Raw genomic sequence first — 18,368 nt, 5'->3', positions numbered from 1 at the left:
ACACTCTGCTACTGTCTCTTACACTCTGCTATTGTCCCTTACACTCTGCTACTGTCTATAACACTCTCTTACACTCTCTTACACTCTGCTACTGTCTCTTACACTCTGTTACTGTCTCTTACACTCTCCTACACTATGTTACTGTCTCTTACACTCTCTTACACTCTGTTACACTCTCTTACACTCTGTAACTGTCTCTTACACTCTCTTACACTCTGCTACTGTCTATAACACTCTCTTACACTCTGTTACTGTCTATTACACTCTGCTACTGTCTCTTACACTCTCTTACACTATGTTACACTCTGCTACTGTCTCTTACACTCTGCTATTGTCTCTTACACTCTGCTACTGTCTATAACACTCTCTTACACTCTGTTACTGTCTATTACACTCTGCTACTGTCTCTTACACTCTCTTACACTCTGCTGCTGTCTATTACACTCTGCTACTGTCTCTTACACTCTGCTATTGTCTATAACACTCTGCTACTGTCTATAACACTCTCTTACACTCTGTTACTGTCTATTACACTCTGCTACTGTCTCTTACACTCTCTTACACTCTGCTGCTGTCTCTTACACTCTGTTACTGTCTCTTACACTCTGTTACACTCTCTTACACTCTCTTACACTCTGTAACTGTCTCTTACACTCTCTTACACTCTGTTACTGTCTCCTATACTCTGTTACACTTTCTTACACTCCACTACTGTCTCATACACTCTTTTACTGTCTCTTACACAGGTTTACGAGGTCTACGCGAAGAGATCCCCAAAGACGTTCACAGTATACTGAGATCATTCAGGACTATGTGATCCTAGAGGACGGTATATGCCATGTGACACTCTCTTACACTCTACTACACTCTACTACTGTCTCTTTCACTCTGCTACTGTCTCTTACACTCTGTTACTGTCTTTTACACTCTGTTACTGTCTCTTACACTCTGCTACTGTATCTTACACTCTGCTACTGTCTATAACACTCTCTTACACTCTGTTACTGTCTATTACACTCTGCTACTGTCTCTTACACTCTCTTACACTATGTTACACTCTCTTACACTCTGCTGCTGACTCTTACACTCTGTTACTGTCTCTGACACTCTCCTACACTCTGTTACTGTCTATTACACTCTGCTACTGTCTCTTTCACTCTCTTACACTATGTTACACTCTCTTACACCCTGCTGCTGTCTCTTACACTCTGTTACTGTCTCTTACACTCTGTTACTGTCTCTTACACTCTACTACACTCTGTTACTGTCTCTTACACTCTCTTACACTCTGTTACACTCTCTTACATGCTGTTACACTCTCTTACACTCTGTTACTGTCTCTTACACTCTCTTACACTCTGCTACTGTCTCTTACACTCTGCTACTGTCTCTTACACTCTGCTACTCTCTCTTTCACTCTGCTTCTGTCTCTTACACTCTGCTACTGTCTCTTACGCTCTGTTACTGTCTCTTACACTCTGTTACACTCTCTTACACTCTGCTGCTGTCTCTTACACTCTGTTACTGTCTCTTACACTCTTACTGTCTCTTACACTCTCTTACACTCTCCTACACTCTGCTACTGTCTCTTACACCCTCTTACACTCTGTTACTGTCTCTTACACTCTGTTACTGTCTCTTACACTCTCCTACACTATGTTACTGTCTCTTACACTCTCTTACACTCTGTTACACTCTTTTACACTCTGTAACTGTCTCTTACACTCTCTTACACTCTGCTACTGTCTATAACACTCTCTTACACTCTGTTACTGTCTATTACACTCTGCTACTGTCTCTTACACTCTCTTACACTATGTTACACTCTGCTACAGTCTATTACACTCTGCTACTGTCTCTTACACTCTGCTATTGTCTCTTACACTCTGATACTGTCTATAACACTCTCTTACACTCTGTTACTGTCTATTACACTCTGCTACTGTCTCTTACACTCTCTTACACTCTGCTGCTGTCTATTAAACTCTGCTACTGTCTCTTACACTCTGCTATTGTCTATAACACTCTGCTACTGTCTATAACACTCTCTTACACTCTGTTACTGTCTATTACACTCCGCTACTGTCTCTTACACTCTCTTACACTCTGTTACACTCTGTTACAGTCTATTACACTCTGCTACTGTCTCTTACACTCTGCTATTGTCTCTTGCACTCTGCTACTGTCTATAACACTCTCTTACACTCTGTTACTGTCTATTACACTCTGCTATTGTCTCTTACACTCTCTTACACTCTGTTACACTCTGCTACAGTCTATTACACTCTGCTACTGTCTCTTACACTCTGCTACTGTCTCTTACACTCTATTACACTCTGTTACTGTCTATTACACTCTGCTACTGTCTCTTACACTCTCTTACACTATGTTACACTCTCTAACACTCTGCTGCTGTCTCTTACACTCTGTTACTGTCTCTTACACTCTGTTACTGTCTCTTACACTCTCCTACACTCTGTTACTGTCTCTTACACTCTGTTACACTCTCTTACTGTCTCTTACACTCTGTTACACTCTCTTACACGCTGTTACACTCTCTTACACTCTGTTACTGTCTCTTACACTCTTACACTCTGCTACCGTCTCTTACACTCTGCTACTGTCTCTTACACTCTGCTACTCTCTCTTTCACTTTGCTTCTGTCTCTTACACACTGCTACTGTCTCTTACGCTGTGTTACTGTCTCTTACACTCTACTACACTCTCGTATACTCTGTTACTGTCTCTTACACTCTGTTACTGTCTCGTACACTCTGTTACTGTCTCGTACACTCTGTTACTGTCTCGTACACTCTGTTACTGTCTCTTACACTCTGTTACACTCTCTTACACTCTGTTACTGTCTCTTACACTCTTACACTCTGCTGCTGTCTCTTACACTCTGTTACTGTCTCTTACACTCTGTTACTGTATATTACACTCTGCTACTGTCTCTTACACTCTGCTATTGTCTCTTGCACTCTGCTACTGTCTATAACACTCTCTTACACTCTGTTACTGTCTATTACACTCTGCTATTGTCTCTTACACTCTCTTACACTCTGTTACACTCTGCTACAGTCTATTACACTCTGCTACTGTCTCTTACACTCTGCTATTGTCTCTTACACTCTGCTACTGTCTCTTACACTCTATTACACTCTGTTACTGTCTATTACACTCTGCTACTATCTCTTTCACTCTCTTACACTATGTTACACACTCTTACACTCTGCTGCTGTCTCTTACACTCTGTTACTGTCTCTTACACTCTGTTACTGTCTCTTACACTCTCTTACACTCTGTTACACTCTCTTACATGCTGTTCCACTCTCTTACACTCTGTTACTGTCTATTACACTCTCTTACACTCTGCTACTGTCTCTTACTCTCTGCTACTGTCTCTTACACTCTGCTACTCTCTCTTTCACTCTGCTTCTGTCTCTTACACTCTGCTACTGTCTCTTACGCTCTGTTACTGTCTCTTACACTCTGTTACACTCTCTTACACTCTGCTGCTGTCTCTTACACTCTGTTACTGTCTCTTACACTCTGTTACTGTCTCTTACACTCTCTTACACTCTCCTACACTCTGCTACTGTCTCTTACACCCTCCTACACTCTGCTACTGTCTCTTACACCCTCTTACACTCTGTTACTGTCTCTTACACTCTGTTACTGTCTCTTACACTCTCCTACACTATGTTACTGTCTCTTACACTCTCTTACACTCTGTTACACTCTCTTACACTCTGTAACTGTCTCTTACACTCTCTTACACTCTGCTACTGTCTATAACACTATCTTACACTCTGTTACTGTCTATTACACTCTGCTACTGTCTCTTACACTCTCTTACACTATGTTACACTCTGCTACAGTCTATTACACTCTGCTACTGTCTCTTACACTCTGCTATTGTCTCTTACACTCTGATACTGTCTATAACACTCTCTTACACTCTGTTACTGTCTATTACACTCTGCTACTGTCTCTTACACTCTCTTACACTCTGCTGCTGTCAATTACACTCTGCTACTGTCTCTTACACTCTGCTATTGTCTATAACACTCTGCTACTGTCTATAACACTCTCTTACACTCTGTTACTGTCTATTACACTCCGCTACTGTCTCTTTCACTCTCTTACACTCTGTTACACTCTGTTACAGTCTATTACACTCTGCTACTGTCTCTTACACTCTGCTATTGTCTCTTGCACTCTGCTACTGTCTATAACACTCTCTTACACTCTGTTACTGTCTATTACACTCTGCTATTGTCTCTTACACTCTCTTACACTCTGTTACACTCTGCTACAGTCTATTACACTCTGCTACTGTCTCTTACACTCTGCTACTGTCTCTTACACTCTATTACACTCTGTTACTGTCTATTACACTCTGCTACTGTCTCTTACACTCTCTTACACTATGTTACACTCTCTAACACTCTGCTGCTGTCTCTTACACTCTGTTACTGTCTCTTACACTCCGTTACTGTCTCTTACACTCTCCTACACTCTGTTACTGTCTCTTACACTCTGTTACACTCTCTTACTGTCTCTTACACTCTGTTACACTCTCTTACATGCTGTTACACTCTCTTACACTCTGTTACTGTCTCTTACACTCTTACACTCTGCTACTGTCTCTTACACTCTGCTACTGTCTCTTACACTCTGCTACTCTCTCTTTCACTTTGCTTCTGTCTCTTACACACTGCTACTGTCTCTTACGCTCTGTTACTGTCTCTTACACTCTACTACACTCTCGTATACTCTGTTACTGTCTCTTACACTCTACTACACTCTCGTATACTCTGTTACTGTCTCTTACACTCTGTTACTGTCTCGTACACTCTGTTACAGTCTCGTACACTCTGTTACTGTCTCTTACACTCTGTTACACTCTCTTACACTCTGTTACTGTCTCTTACACTCTTACACTCTGCTGCTGTCTCTTACACTCTGTTACTGTCTCTTACACTCTGTTACTGTCTATTACACTCTGCTACTGTCTCTTACACTCTGCTATTGTCTCTTGCACTCTGCTACTGTCTATAACACTCTCTTACACTCTGTTACTGTCTATTACACTCTGCTATTGTCTCTTACACTCTCTTACACTCTGTTACACTCTGCTACAGTCTATTACACTCTGCTACTGTCTCTTACACTCTGCTATTGTCTCTTACACTCTGCTACTGTCTCTTACACTCTATTACACTCTGTTACTGTCTATTACACTCTGCTACTATCTCTTTCACTCTTTTACACTATGTTACACACTCTTACACTCTGCTGCTGTCTCTTACACTCTGTTACTGTCTCTTACACTCTGCTACTATCTCTTACGCTCTGTTACTGTCTCTTACACTCTACTACACTCTCATGCACTCTGTTACTGTATCTTACACTCTGTTACTGTCTCTTACACTCTGCTACTGTCTCTTACACTCTCTTACACTCTGCTGCTGTCTATTACACTCTGCTACTGTCTCTTACACTCTGCTATTGTCTCTTATACTCTGCTACTGTCTCTTACACTCTATTACACTCTGTTACTGTCTATTACACTCTGCTACTGTCTCTTACACTCTCTTACACTATGTTACACTCTCTTACACTCTGCTGCTGTCTCTTACACACTGTTACTGTCTCTTACACTCCGTTACTGTCTCTTACACTCTCCTACACTCTGTTACTGTCTCTTACACTCTGTTACACTCTCTTACTGTCTCTTACACTCTGTTACACTCTCTTACACGCTGTTACACTCTCTTACACTCTGTTACTGTCTCTTACACTCTCTTACACTCTGCTACTGTCTCTTACACTCTGCTACTGTCTCTTACACTCTGCTACTCTCTCTTTCACTTTGCTTCTGTCTCTTACACACTGCTACTGTCTCTTACGCTCTGTTACTGTCTCTTACACTCTACTACACTCTCGTATACTCTGTTACTGTCTCTTACACTCTGTTACTGTCTCTTACACTCTGTTACTGTCTCGTACACTCTGTTACTGTCTCTTACACTCTGTTACACTCTCTTACACTCTGTTACTGTCTCTTACACTCTCTTACACTCTGCTGCACTCTGCTGCTGTCTCTTACACTCTGTTACTGTCTCTTACACTCTGTTACTGTCTATTACACTCTCTTACACTCTCCTACACTCTCCTACACTCTTCTACTGTCTCTTACACCCCCTTACACTCTGTTACTGTCTCTTACACTCCCTTACACTCTGTTACACTCTCTTACATGCTGTTACACTCTCTTACACGCTGTTACACCCTCTTACACACTGTTACTGTCTCTTACACTCTCTTACACTCTGCTACTATCTCTTACACTCTGTTACTGTCTCTTACACTCTGCTACTGTCTCTTACACTCTACTACTGTCTCTTTCACTCTGCTACTGTCTCTTACACTCTGCTACTATCTCTTACGCTCTGTTACTGTCTCTTACACTCTACTACACTCTCATACACTCTGTTACTGTATCTTACACTCTGTTACTGTCTCTTACACTCTGTTACTGTCTCTTACACTCTGCTATTGTCTCTTACACTCTGCTACTGTCTATAACACTGTCTTACACTCTGTTACTGTCTATTACACTCTGCTACTGTCTCTTTCACTCTCTTACACTATGTTACACTCTCTTACACTCTGCTGCTGTCTCTTACACTCTGTTACTGTCTCTTACACTCTGTTACTGTCTCTTACACTCTCCTACACTCTGTTACTGTCTCCTACACTCTCTTACACTCTGTTACACTCTCTTACACGCTGTTACACTCTATTACACTCTGTTAATTTCTCTTACACTCTCTTACACTCTGCTACTGTCTCTTACACTCTGCTACTCTCTCTTTCACTCTGTTTCTGTCTCTTACACTCTGCTTCTGTCTCTTATGCTCTGTTACTGTCTCTTATGCTCTGTTACTGTCTCTTACACTCTACTACACTCTCGTACACTCTGTTACTGTCTCTTACACTCTGTTACACTCTCTTACACTATGTTACTGTCTCTTACACTCTGCTGCTGTCTTTTACACTCTGTTACTGTCTCTTATACTCTCTTACACTCTCCTACACTCTGCTACTGTCTCTTACACCCTCTTACACTCTTACTGTCTCTTACACTCTGTTACTGTCTCTTAAACTCTGCTACTGTCTATAACACTCTCTTACACTCTATTACTGTCTATTACACTCTGCTACTGTCTCTTACACTCTCTTACAGTATTTTACACTCTGCTACAGTCTATTACACTCTGCTACTGTCTCTTACACTCTGCTATTGTCCCTTACACTCTGCTACTGTCTATAACACTCTCTTACACTCTCTTACACTCTGCTACTGTCTCTTACACTCTGTTACTGTCTCTTACACTCTCCTACACTATGTTACTGTCTCTTACACTCTCTTACACTCTGTTACACTCTCTTACACTCTGTAACTGTCTCTTACACTCTCTTACACTCTGCTACTGTCTATAACACTCTCTTACACTCTGTTACTGTCTATTACACTCTGCTACTGTCTCTTACACTCTCTTACACTATGTTACACTCTGCTACTGTCTCTTACACTCTGCTATTGTCTCTTACACTCTGCTACTGTCTATAACACTCTCTTACACTCTGTTACTGTCTATTACACTCTGCTACTGTCTCTTACACTCTCTTACACTCTGCTGCTGTCTATTACACTCTGCTACTGTCTCTTACACTCTGCTATTGTCTATAACACTCTGCTACTGTCTATAACACTCTCTTACACTCTGTTACTGTCTATTACACTCTGCTACTGTCTCTTACACTCTCTTACACTCTGCTGCTGTCTCTTACACTCTGTTACTGTCTCTTACACTCTGTTACACTCTCTTACACTCTCTTACACTCTGTAACTGTCTCTTACACTCTCTTACACTCTGTTACCGTCTCCTATACTCTGTTACACTTTCTTACACTCCACTACTGTCTCATACACTCTTTTACTGTCTCTTACACAGGTTTACGAGGTCTACGCGAAGAGATCCCCAAAGACGTTCACAGTATACTGAGATCATTCAGGACTATGTGATCCTAGAGGACGGTATATGCCATGTGACACTCTCTTACACTCTACTACACTCTACTACTGTCTCTTTCACTCTGCTACTGTCTCTTACACTCTGTTACTGTCTTTTACACTCTGTTACTGTCTCTTACACTCTGCTACTGTATCTTACACTCTGCTACTGTCTATAACACTCTCTTACACTCTGTTACTGTCTATTACACTCTGCTACTGTCTCTTACACTCTCTTACACTATGTTACACTCTCTTACACTCTGCTGCTGACTCTTACACTCTGTTACTGTCTCTGACACTCTCCTACACTCTGTTACTGTCTATTACACTCTGCTACTGTCTCTTTCACTCTCTTACACTATGTTACACTCTCTTACACCCTGCTGCTGTCTCTTACACTCTGTTACTGTCTCTTACACTCTGTTACTGTCTCTTACACTCTACTACACTCTGTTACTGTCTCTTACACTCTCTTACACTCTGTTACACTCTCTTACATGCTGTTACACTCTCTTACACTCTGTTACTGTCTCTTACACTCTCTTACACTCTGCTACTGTCTCTTACACTCTGCTACTGTCTCTTACACTCTGCTACTCTCTCTTTCACTCTGCTTCTGTCTCTTACACTCTGCTACTGTCTCTTACGCTCTGTTACTGTCTCTTACACTCTGTTACACTCTCTTACACTCTGCTGCTGTCTCTTACACTCTGTTACTGTCTCTTACACTCTTACTGTCTCTTACACTCTCTTACACTCTCCTACACTCTGCTACTGTCTCTTACACCCTCTTACACTCTGTTACTGTCTCTTACACTCTGTTACTGTCTCTTACACTCTCCTACACTATGTTACTGTCTCTTACACTCTCTTACACTCTGTTACACTCTTTTACACTCTGTAACTGTCTCTTACACTCTCTTACACTCTGCTACTGTCTATAACACTCTCTTACACTCTGTTACTGTCTATTACACTCTGCTACTGTCTCTTACACTCTCTTACACTATGTTACACTCTGCTACAGTCTATTACACTCTGCTACTGTCTCTTACACTCTGCTATTGTCTCTTGCACTCTGCTACTGTCTATAACACTCTCTTACACTCTGTTACTGTCTATTACACTCTGCTATTGTCTCTTACACTCTCTTACACTCTGTTACACTCTGCTACAGTCTATTATACTCTGCTACTGTCTCTTACACTCTGCTACTGTCTCTTACACTCTATTACACTCTGTTACTGTCTATTACACTCTGCTACTGTCTCTTACACTCTCTTACACTATGTTACACTCTCTAACACTCTGCTGCTGTCTCTTACACTCTGTTACTGTCTCGTACACTCCGTTACTGTCTCTTACACTCTCCTACACTCTGTTACTGTCTCTTACACTCTGTTACACTCTCTTACTGTCTCTTACACTCTGTTACACTCTCTTACACGCTGTTACACTCTCTTACACTCTGTTACTGTCTCTTACACTCTTACACTCTGCTACTGTCTCTTACACTCTGCTACTGTCTCTTACACTCTGCTACTCTCTCTTTCACTTTGCTTCTGTCTCTTACACACTGCTACTGTCTCTTACGCTGTGTTACTGTCTCTTACACTCTACTACACTCTCGTATACTCTGTTACTGTCTCTTACACTCTGTTACTGTCTCGTACACTCTGTTACTGTCTCGTACACTCTGTTACTGTCTCGTACACTCTGTTACTGTCTCTTACACTCTGTTACACTCTCTTACACTCTGTTACTGTCTCTTACACTCTTACACTCTGCTGCTGTCTCTTACACTCTGTTACTGTCTCTTACACTCTGTTACTGTATATTACACTCTGCTACTGTCTCTTACACTCTGCTATTGTCTCTTGCACTCTGCTACTGTCTATAACACTCTCTTACACTCTGTTACTGTCTATTACACTCTGCTATTGTCTCTTACACTCTCTTACACTCTGTTACACTCTGCTACAGTCTATTACACTCTGCTACTGTCTCTTACACTCTGCTATTGTCTCTTACACTCTGCTACTGTCTCTTACACTCTATTACACTCTGTTACTGTCTATTACACTCTGCTACTATCTCTTTCACTCTCTTACACTATGTTACACACTCTTACACTCTGCTGCTGTCTCTTACACTCTGTTACTGTCTCTTACACTCTGTTACTGTCTCTTACACTCTCTTACACTCTCTTACACTCTCTTACACTCTGTTACTGTCTATTACACTCTCTTACACTCTGCTACTGTCTCTTACTCTCTGCTACTGTCTCTTACACTCTGCTACTCTCTCTTTCACTCTGCTTCTGTCTCTTACACTCTGCTACTGTCTCTTACGCTCTGTTACTGTCTCTTACACTCTGTTACACTCTCTTGCACTCTGCTGCTGTCTCTTACACTCTGTTACTGTCTCTTACACTCTGTTACTGTCTCTTACACTCTCTTACACTCTCCTACACTCTGCTACTGTCTCTTACACCCTCCTACACTCTGCTACTGTCTCTTACACCCTCTTACACTCTGTTACTGTCTCTTACACTCTGTTACTGTCTCTTACACTCTCCTACACTATGTTACTGTCTCTTACACTCTCTTACACTCTGTTACACTCTCTTACACTCTGTAACTGTCTCTTACACTCTCTTACACTCTGCTACTGTCTATAACACTATCTTACACTCTGTTACTGTCTATTACACTCTGCTACTGTCTCTTACACTCTCTTACACTATGTTACACTCTGCTACAGTCTATTACACTCTGCTACTGTCTCTTACACTCTGCTATTGTCTCTTACACTCTGATACTGTCTATACCACTCTCTTACACTCTGTTACTGTCTATTACACTCTGCTACTGTCTCTTACACTCTCTTACACTCTGCTGCTGTCAATTACACTCTGCTACTGTCTCTTACACTCTGCTATTGTCTATAACACTCTGCTACTGTCTATAACACTCTCTTACACTCTGTTACTGTCTATTACACTCCGCTACTGTCTCTTACACTCTCTTACACTCTGTTACACTCTGTTACAGTCTATTACACTCTGCTACTGTCTCTTACACTCTGCTATTGTCTCTTGCACTCTGCTACTGTCTATAACACTCTCTTACACTCTGTTACTGTCTATTACACTCTGCTATTGTCTCTTACACTCTCTTACACTCTGTTACACTCTGCTACAGTCTATTACACTCTGCTACTGTCTCTTACACTCTGCTACTGTCTCTTACACTCTATTACACTCTGTTACTGTCTATTACACTCTGCTACTGTCTCTTACACTCTCTTACACTATGTTACACTCTCTAACACTCTGCTGCTGTCTCTTACACTCTGTTACTGTCTCTTACACTCCGTTACTGTCTCTTACACTCTCCTACACTCTGTTACTGTCTCTTACACTCTGTTACACTCTCTTACTGTCTCTTACACTCTGTTACACTCTCTTACACGCTGTTACACTCTCTTACACTCTGTTACTGTCTCTTACACTCTTACACTCTGCTACTGTCTCTTACACTCTGCTACTGTCTCTTACACTCTGCTACTCTCTCTTTCACTTTGCTTCTGTCTCTTACACACTGCTACTGTCTCTTACGCTCTGTTACTGTCTCTTACACTCTACTACACTCTCGTATACTCTGTTACTGTCTCTTACACTCTACTACACTCTCGTATACTCTGTTACTGTCTCTTACACTCTGTTACTGTCTCGTACACTCTGTTACAGTCTCGTACACTCTGTTACTGTCTCTTACACTCTGTTACACTCTCTTACACTCTGTTACTGTCTCTTACACTCTTACACTCTGCTGCTGTCTCTTACACTCTGTTACTGTCTCTTACACTCTGTTACTGTCTATTACACTCTGCTACTGTCTCTTACACTCTGCTATTGTCTCTTGCACTCTGCTACTGTCTATAACACTCTCTTACACTCTGTTACTGTCTATTACACTCTGCTATTGTCTCTTACACTCTCTTACACTCTGTTACACTCTGCTACAGTCTATTACACTCTGCTACTGTCTCTTACACTCTGCTATTGTCTCTTACACTCTGCTACTGTCTCTTACACTCTATTACACTCTGTTACTGTCTATTACACTCTGCTACTATCTCTTTCACTCTTTTACACTATGTTACACACTCTTACACTCTGCTGCTGTCTCTTACACTCTGTTACTGTCTCTTACACTCTGCTACTATCTCTTACGCTCTGTTACTGTCTCTTACACTCTACTACACTCTCATACACTCTGTTACTGTATCTTACACTCTGTTACTGTCTCTTACACTCTGCTACTGTCTCTTACACTCTCTTACACTCTGCTGCTGTCTATTACACTCTGCTACTGTCTCTTACACTCTGCTATTGTCTCTTATACTCTGCTACTGTCTCTTACACTCTATTACACTCTGTTACTGTCTATTACACTCTGCTACTGTCTCTTACACTCTCTTACACTATGTTACACTCTCTTACACTCTGCTGCTGTCTCTTACACACTGTTACTGTCTCTTACACTCCGTTACTGTCTCTTACACTCTCCTACACTCTGTTACTGTCTCTTACACTCTGTTACACTCTCTTACTGTCTCTTACACTCTGTTACACTCTCTTACACGCTGTTACACTCTCTTACACTCTGTTACTGTCTCTTACACTCTCTTACACTCTGCTACTGTCTCTTACACTCTGCTACTGTCTCTTACACTCTGCTACTCTCTCTTTCACTTTGCTTCTGTCTCTTACACACTGCTACTGTCTCTTACGCTCTGTTACTGTCTCTTACACTCTACTACACTCTCGTATACTCTGTTACTGTCTCTTACACTCTGTTACTGTCTCTTACACTCTGTTACTGTCTCGTACACTCTGTTACTGTCTCTTACACTCTGTTACACTCTCTTACACTCTGTTACTGTCTCTTACACTCTCTTACACTCTGCTGCACTCTGCTGCTGTCTCTTACACTCTGTTACTGTCTCTTACACTCTGTTACTGTCTATTACACTCTCTTACACTCTCCTACACTCTCCTACACTCTTCTACTGTCTCTTACACCCCCTTACACTCTGTTACTGTCTCTTACACTCCCTTACACTCTGTTACACTCTCTTACATGCTGTTACACTCTCTTACACGCTGTTACACCCTCTTACACACTGTTACTGTCTCTTACACTCTCTTACACTCTGCTACTATCTCTTACACTCTGTTACTGTCTCTTACACTCTGCTACTGTCTCTTACACTCTACTACTGTCTCTTTCACTCTGCTACTGTCTCTTACACTCTGCTACTATCTCTTACGCTCTGTTACTGTCTCTTACACTCTACTACACTCTCATACACTCTGTTACTGTATCTTACACTCTGTTACTGTCTCTTACACTCTGTTACTGTCTCTTACACTCTGCTATTGTCTCTTACACTCTGCTACTGTCTATAACACTGTCTTACACTCTGTTACTGTCTATTACACTCTGCTACTGTCTCTTTCACTCTCTTACACTATGTTACACTCTCTTACACTCTGCTGCTGTCTCTTACACTCTGTTACTGTCTCTTACACTCTGTTACTGTCTCTTACACTCTCCTACACTCTGTTACTGTCTCCTACACTCTCTTACACTCTGTTACACTCTCTTACACGCTGTTACACTCTATTACACTCTGTTAATTTCTCTTACACTCTCTTACACTCTGCTACTGTCTCTTACACTCTGCTACTCTCTCTTTCACTCTGTTTCTGTCTCTTACACTCTGCTTCTGTCTCTTATGCTCTGTTACTGTCTCTTATGCTCTGTTACTGTCTCTTACACTCTACTACACTCTCGTACACTCTGTTACTGTCTCTTACACTCTGTTACACTCTCTTACACTATGTTACTGTCTCTTACACTCTGCTGCTGTCTTTTACACTCTGTTACTGTCTCTTATACTCTCTTACACTCTCCTACACTCTGCTACTGTCTCTTACACCCTCTTACACTCTTACTGTCTCTTACACTCTGTTACTGTCTCTTAAACTCTGCTACTGTCTATAACACTCTCTTACACTCTATTACTGTCTATTACACTCTGCTACTGTCTCTTACACTCTCTTACAGTATTTTACACTCTGCTACAGTCTATTACACTCTGCTACTGTCTCTTACACTCTGCTATTGTCCCTTACACTCTGCTACTGTCTATAACACTCTCTTACACTCTCTTACACTCTGCTACTGTCTCTTACACTCTGTTACTGTCTCTTACACTCTCCTACACTATGTTACTGTCTCTTACACTCTCTTACACTCTGTTACACTCTCTTACACTCTGTAACTGTCTCTTACACTCTCTTACACTCTGCTACTGTCTATAACACTCTCTTACACTCTGTTACTGTCTATTACACTCTGCTACTGTCTCTTACACTCTCTTACACTATGTTACACTCTGCTACTGTCTCTTACACTCTGCTATTGTCTCTTACACTCTGCTACTGTCTATAACACTCTCTTACACTCTGTTACTGTCTATTACACTCTGCTACTGTCTCTTACACTCTCTTACACTCTGCTGCTGTCTATTACACTCTGCTACTGTCTCTTACACTCTGCTATTGTCTATAACACTCTGCTACTGTCTATAACACTCTCTTACACTCTGTTACTGTCTATTACACTCTGCTACTGTCTCTTACACTCTCTTACACTCTGCTGCTGTCTCTTACACTCTGTTACTGTCTCTTACACTCTGTTACACTCTCTTACACTCTCTTACACTCTGTAACTGTCTCTTGCACTCTCTTACACTCTGTTACTGTCTCCTATACTCTGTTACACTTTCTTACACTCCACTACTGTCTCATATACTCTTTTACTGTCTCTTACACAGGTTTACGAGGTCTACGCGAAGAGATCCCCAAAGACGTTCACAGTATACTGAGATCATTCAGTAATATGTGATCCTAGAGGACGGTATATGCCATGTGACACTCTCTTACACTCTACTACACTCTACTACTGTCTCTTTCACTCTGCTACTGTCTCTTACACTCTGTTACTGTCTTTTACACTCTGTTACTGTCTCTTACACTCGGCTACTGTATCTTACACTCTGCTATTGTCTCTTACACTCTGCTACTGTCTATAACACTCTCTTACACTCTGTTACTGTCTATTACACTCTGCTACTGTCTCTTACACTCTCTTACACTATGTTACACTCTCTTACACTCTGCTGCTGACTCTTACACTCTGTTACTGTCTCTGACACTCTCCTACACTCTGTTACTGTCTATTACACTCTGCTACTGTCTCTTTCACTCTCTTACACTATGTTACACTCTCTTACACTCTGCTGCTGTCTCTTACACTCTGTTACTGTCTCTTACACTCTGTTACTGTCTCTTACACTCTGTTACTGTCTCTTACACTCTCCTACACTCTGTTACTGTCTCTTACACTCTCTTACACTCTGTTACACTCTCTTACACGCTGTTACACTCTCCTACACTCTGTTACTGTCTATTACACTCTGCTACTGTCTCTTTCACTCTCTTACACTATGTTACACTCTCTTACACTCTGCTGCTGTCTCTTACACTCTGTTACTGTCTCTTACACTCTGTTACTGTCTCTTACACTCTCTTACACTCTGTTACCGTCTCCTATACTCTGTTACTGTCTCCTATGCTCTGTCACACTCTCTTACACTCCGCTACTGTCTCATATACTCTTTTACTGTCTCTTACACAGGTTTACGATGTCTACGCGAAGAGATCCCCAAAGACGTTCACAGTATACTGAGATCATTCAGGACTATGTGATCCTAGAGGACGGTATATGCCATGTGACACTCTGGTACACTCTACTACACTCTACTACTGCCTCTTTCACTCTGCTACTGTCTCTTACACTCTGTTACTGTCTCTTACACTTTGCTACTGTATCTTACACTCTGCTATTGTCTCTTACACTCTGCTACTGTCTATAACACTCTCTTACACTCTGTTACTGTCTATTACACTCTGCTACTGTCTCTTTCACTCTCTTACACTATGTTACACTCTCTTACACTCTGCTGCTGTCTCTTACACTCTGTTACTGTCTCTTACACTCTGTTACTGTCTCTTACACTCTACTACACTCTGTTACTGTCTCTTACACTCTCTTACACTCTGTTACACTCTCTTACATGCTGTTACACTCTCTTACACTCTGTTACTGTCTCTTACACTCTCTTACACTCTGTTACTGTCTTTTACACTCTGTTACTGTCTCTTACACTCTGCTACTGTATCTTACACTCTGCTATTGTCTCTTACACTCTGCTACTGTCTATAACACTCTCTTACACACTGTTACTGTCTATTACACTCTGCTACTGTCTCTTACACTCTCTTACACTATGTTACACTCTCTTACACTCTGCTGCTGTCTCTTACACTCTGTTACTGTCTCTTACACTCTGTTACTGTCTCTTACACTCTGTTACTGTCTCTTACACTCTCCTACACTCTGTTACTGTCTCTTACACTCTCTTACACTCTGTTACACTCTCTTACACGCTGTTACACTCTCCTACACTCTGTTACTGTCTATTACACTCTGCTACTGTCTCTTTCACTCTCTTACACTATGTTACACTCTCTTACACTCTGCTGCTGTCTCTTACACTCTCTTACACTCTGTTACTGTCTCCTATACTCTGTTACTGTCTCTTACACTATGTTACACTCTCTTACACTCTGTAACTGTCTCTTACACTCTCTTACACTCTGTTACTGTCTCCTATACTCTGTTACTGTCTCCTATACTCTGTTACACTCTCTTACACTCTGCTGCTGTCTCTTACACTCTGTTACTGTCTCTTACACTCTGTTACTGTCTCTTACACTCTGTTACTGTCTCTTACACTCTCTTACACTCTCTTACACTCTCCTACACTCTGCTACTGTCTCTTACACCCTCTTACACTCTGTTACTGTCTCTTAAACTCTGCTACTGTCTATAACACTCTCTTACACTCTGTTACTGTCTATTACACTCTGCTACTGTCTCTTACACTCTCTTACACTATGTTACACTCTCTAACACTCTGCTGCTGTCTCTTACACTCTGTTACTGTCTCTTACACTCCGTTACTGTCTCTTACACTCTCCTACACTCTGTTACTGTCTCTTACACTCTGTTACACTCTCTTACTGTCTCTTACACTCTGTTACACTCTCTTACACGCTGTTACACTCTCTTACACTCTGTTACTGTCTCTTACACTCTTACACTCTGCTACTGTCTCTTACACTCTGCTACTGTCTCTTACACTCTGCTACTCTCTCTTTCACTTTGCTTCTGTCTCTTACACACTGCTACTGTCTCTTACGCTCTGTTACTGTCTCTTACACTCTACTACACTCTCGTATACTCTGTTACTGTCTCTTACACTCTACTACACTCTCGTATACTCTGTTACTGTCTCTTACACTCTGTTACTGTCTCGTACACTCTGTTACAGTCTCGTACACTCTGTTACTGTCTCTTACACTCTGTTACACTCTCTTACACTCTGTTACTGTCTCTTACACTCTTACACTCTGCTGCTGTCTCTTACACTCTGTTACTGTCTCTTACACTCTGTTACTGTCTATTACACTCTGCTACTGTCTCTTACACTCTGCTATTGTCTCTTGCACTCTGCTACTGTCTATAACACTCTCTTACACTCTGTTACTGTCTATTACACTCTGCTATTGTCTCTTACACTCTCTTACACTCTGTTACACTCTGCTACAGTCTATTACACTCTGCTACTGTCTCTTACACTCTGCTATTGTCTCTTACACTCTGCTACTGTCTCTTACACTCTATTACACTCTGTTACTGTCTATTACACTCTGCTACTATCTCTTTCACTCTTTTACACTATGTTACACACTCTTACACTCTGCTGCTGTCTCTTACACTCTGTTACTGTCTCTTACACTCTGTTACTGTCTCTTACACTCTCTTACACTCTGTTACACTCTCTTACACGCTGTTACACTCTCTTACACTCTGTTACTGTCTATTACACTCTCTTACACTCTGCTACTGTCTCTTACACTCTGCTACTCTCTCTTTCACTCTGCTTCTGTCTCTTACACTCTGCTACTGTCTCTTACGCTCTGTTACTGTCTCTTACACTCTGTTACACTCTCTTACACTCTGCTGCTGTCTCTTACACTCTGTTACTGTCTCTTACACTCTGTTACTGTCTCTTACAC

The sequence above is a fragment of the Sceloporus occidentalis genome, unplaced genomic scaffold, assembly GCF_023333645.1.
Source record: "Sceloporus occidentalis isolate IW3139 unplaced genomic scaffold, rSceOcc1.0.p SCAF_98, whole genome shotgun sequence".
In the NCBI taxonomy this organism is placed as follows: domain Eukaryota; kingdom Metazoa; phylum Chordata; class Lepidosauria; order Squamata; family Phrynosomatidae; genus Sceloporus; species Sceloporus occidentalis.
This window is presented reverse-complemented; position numbering follows the sequence as displayed.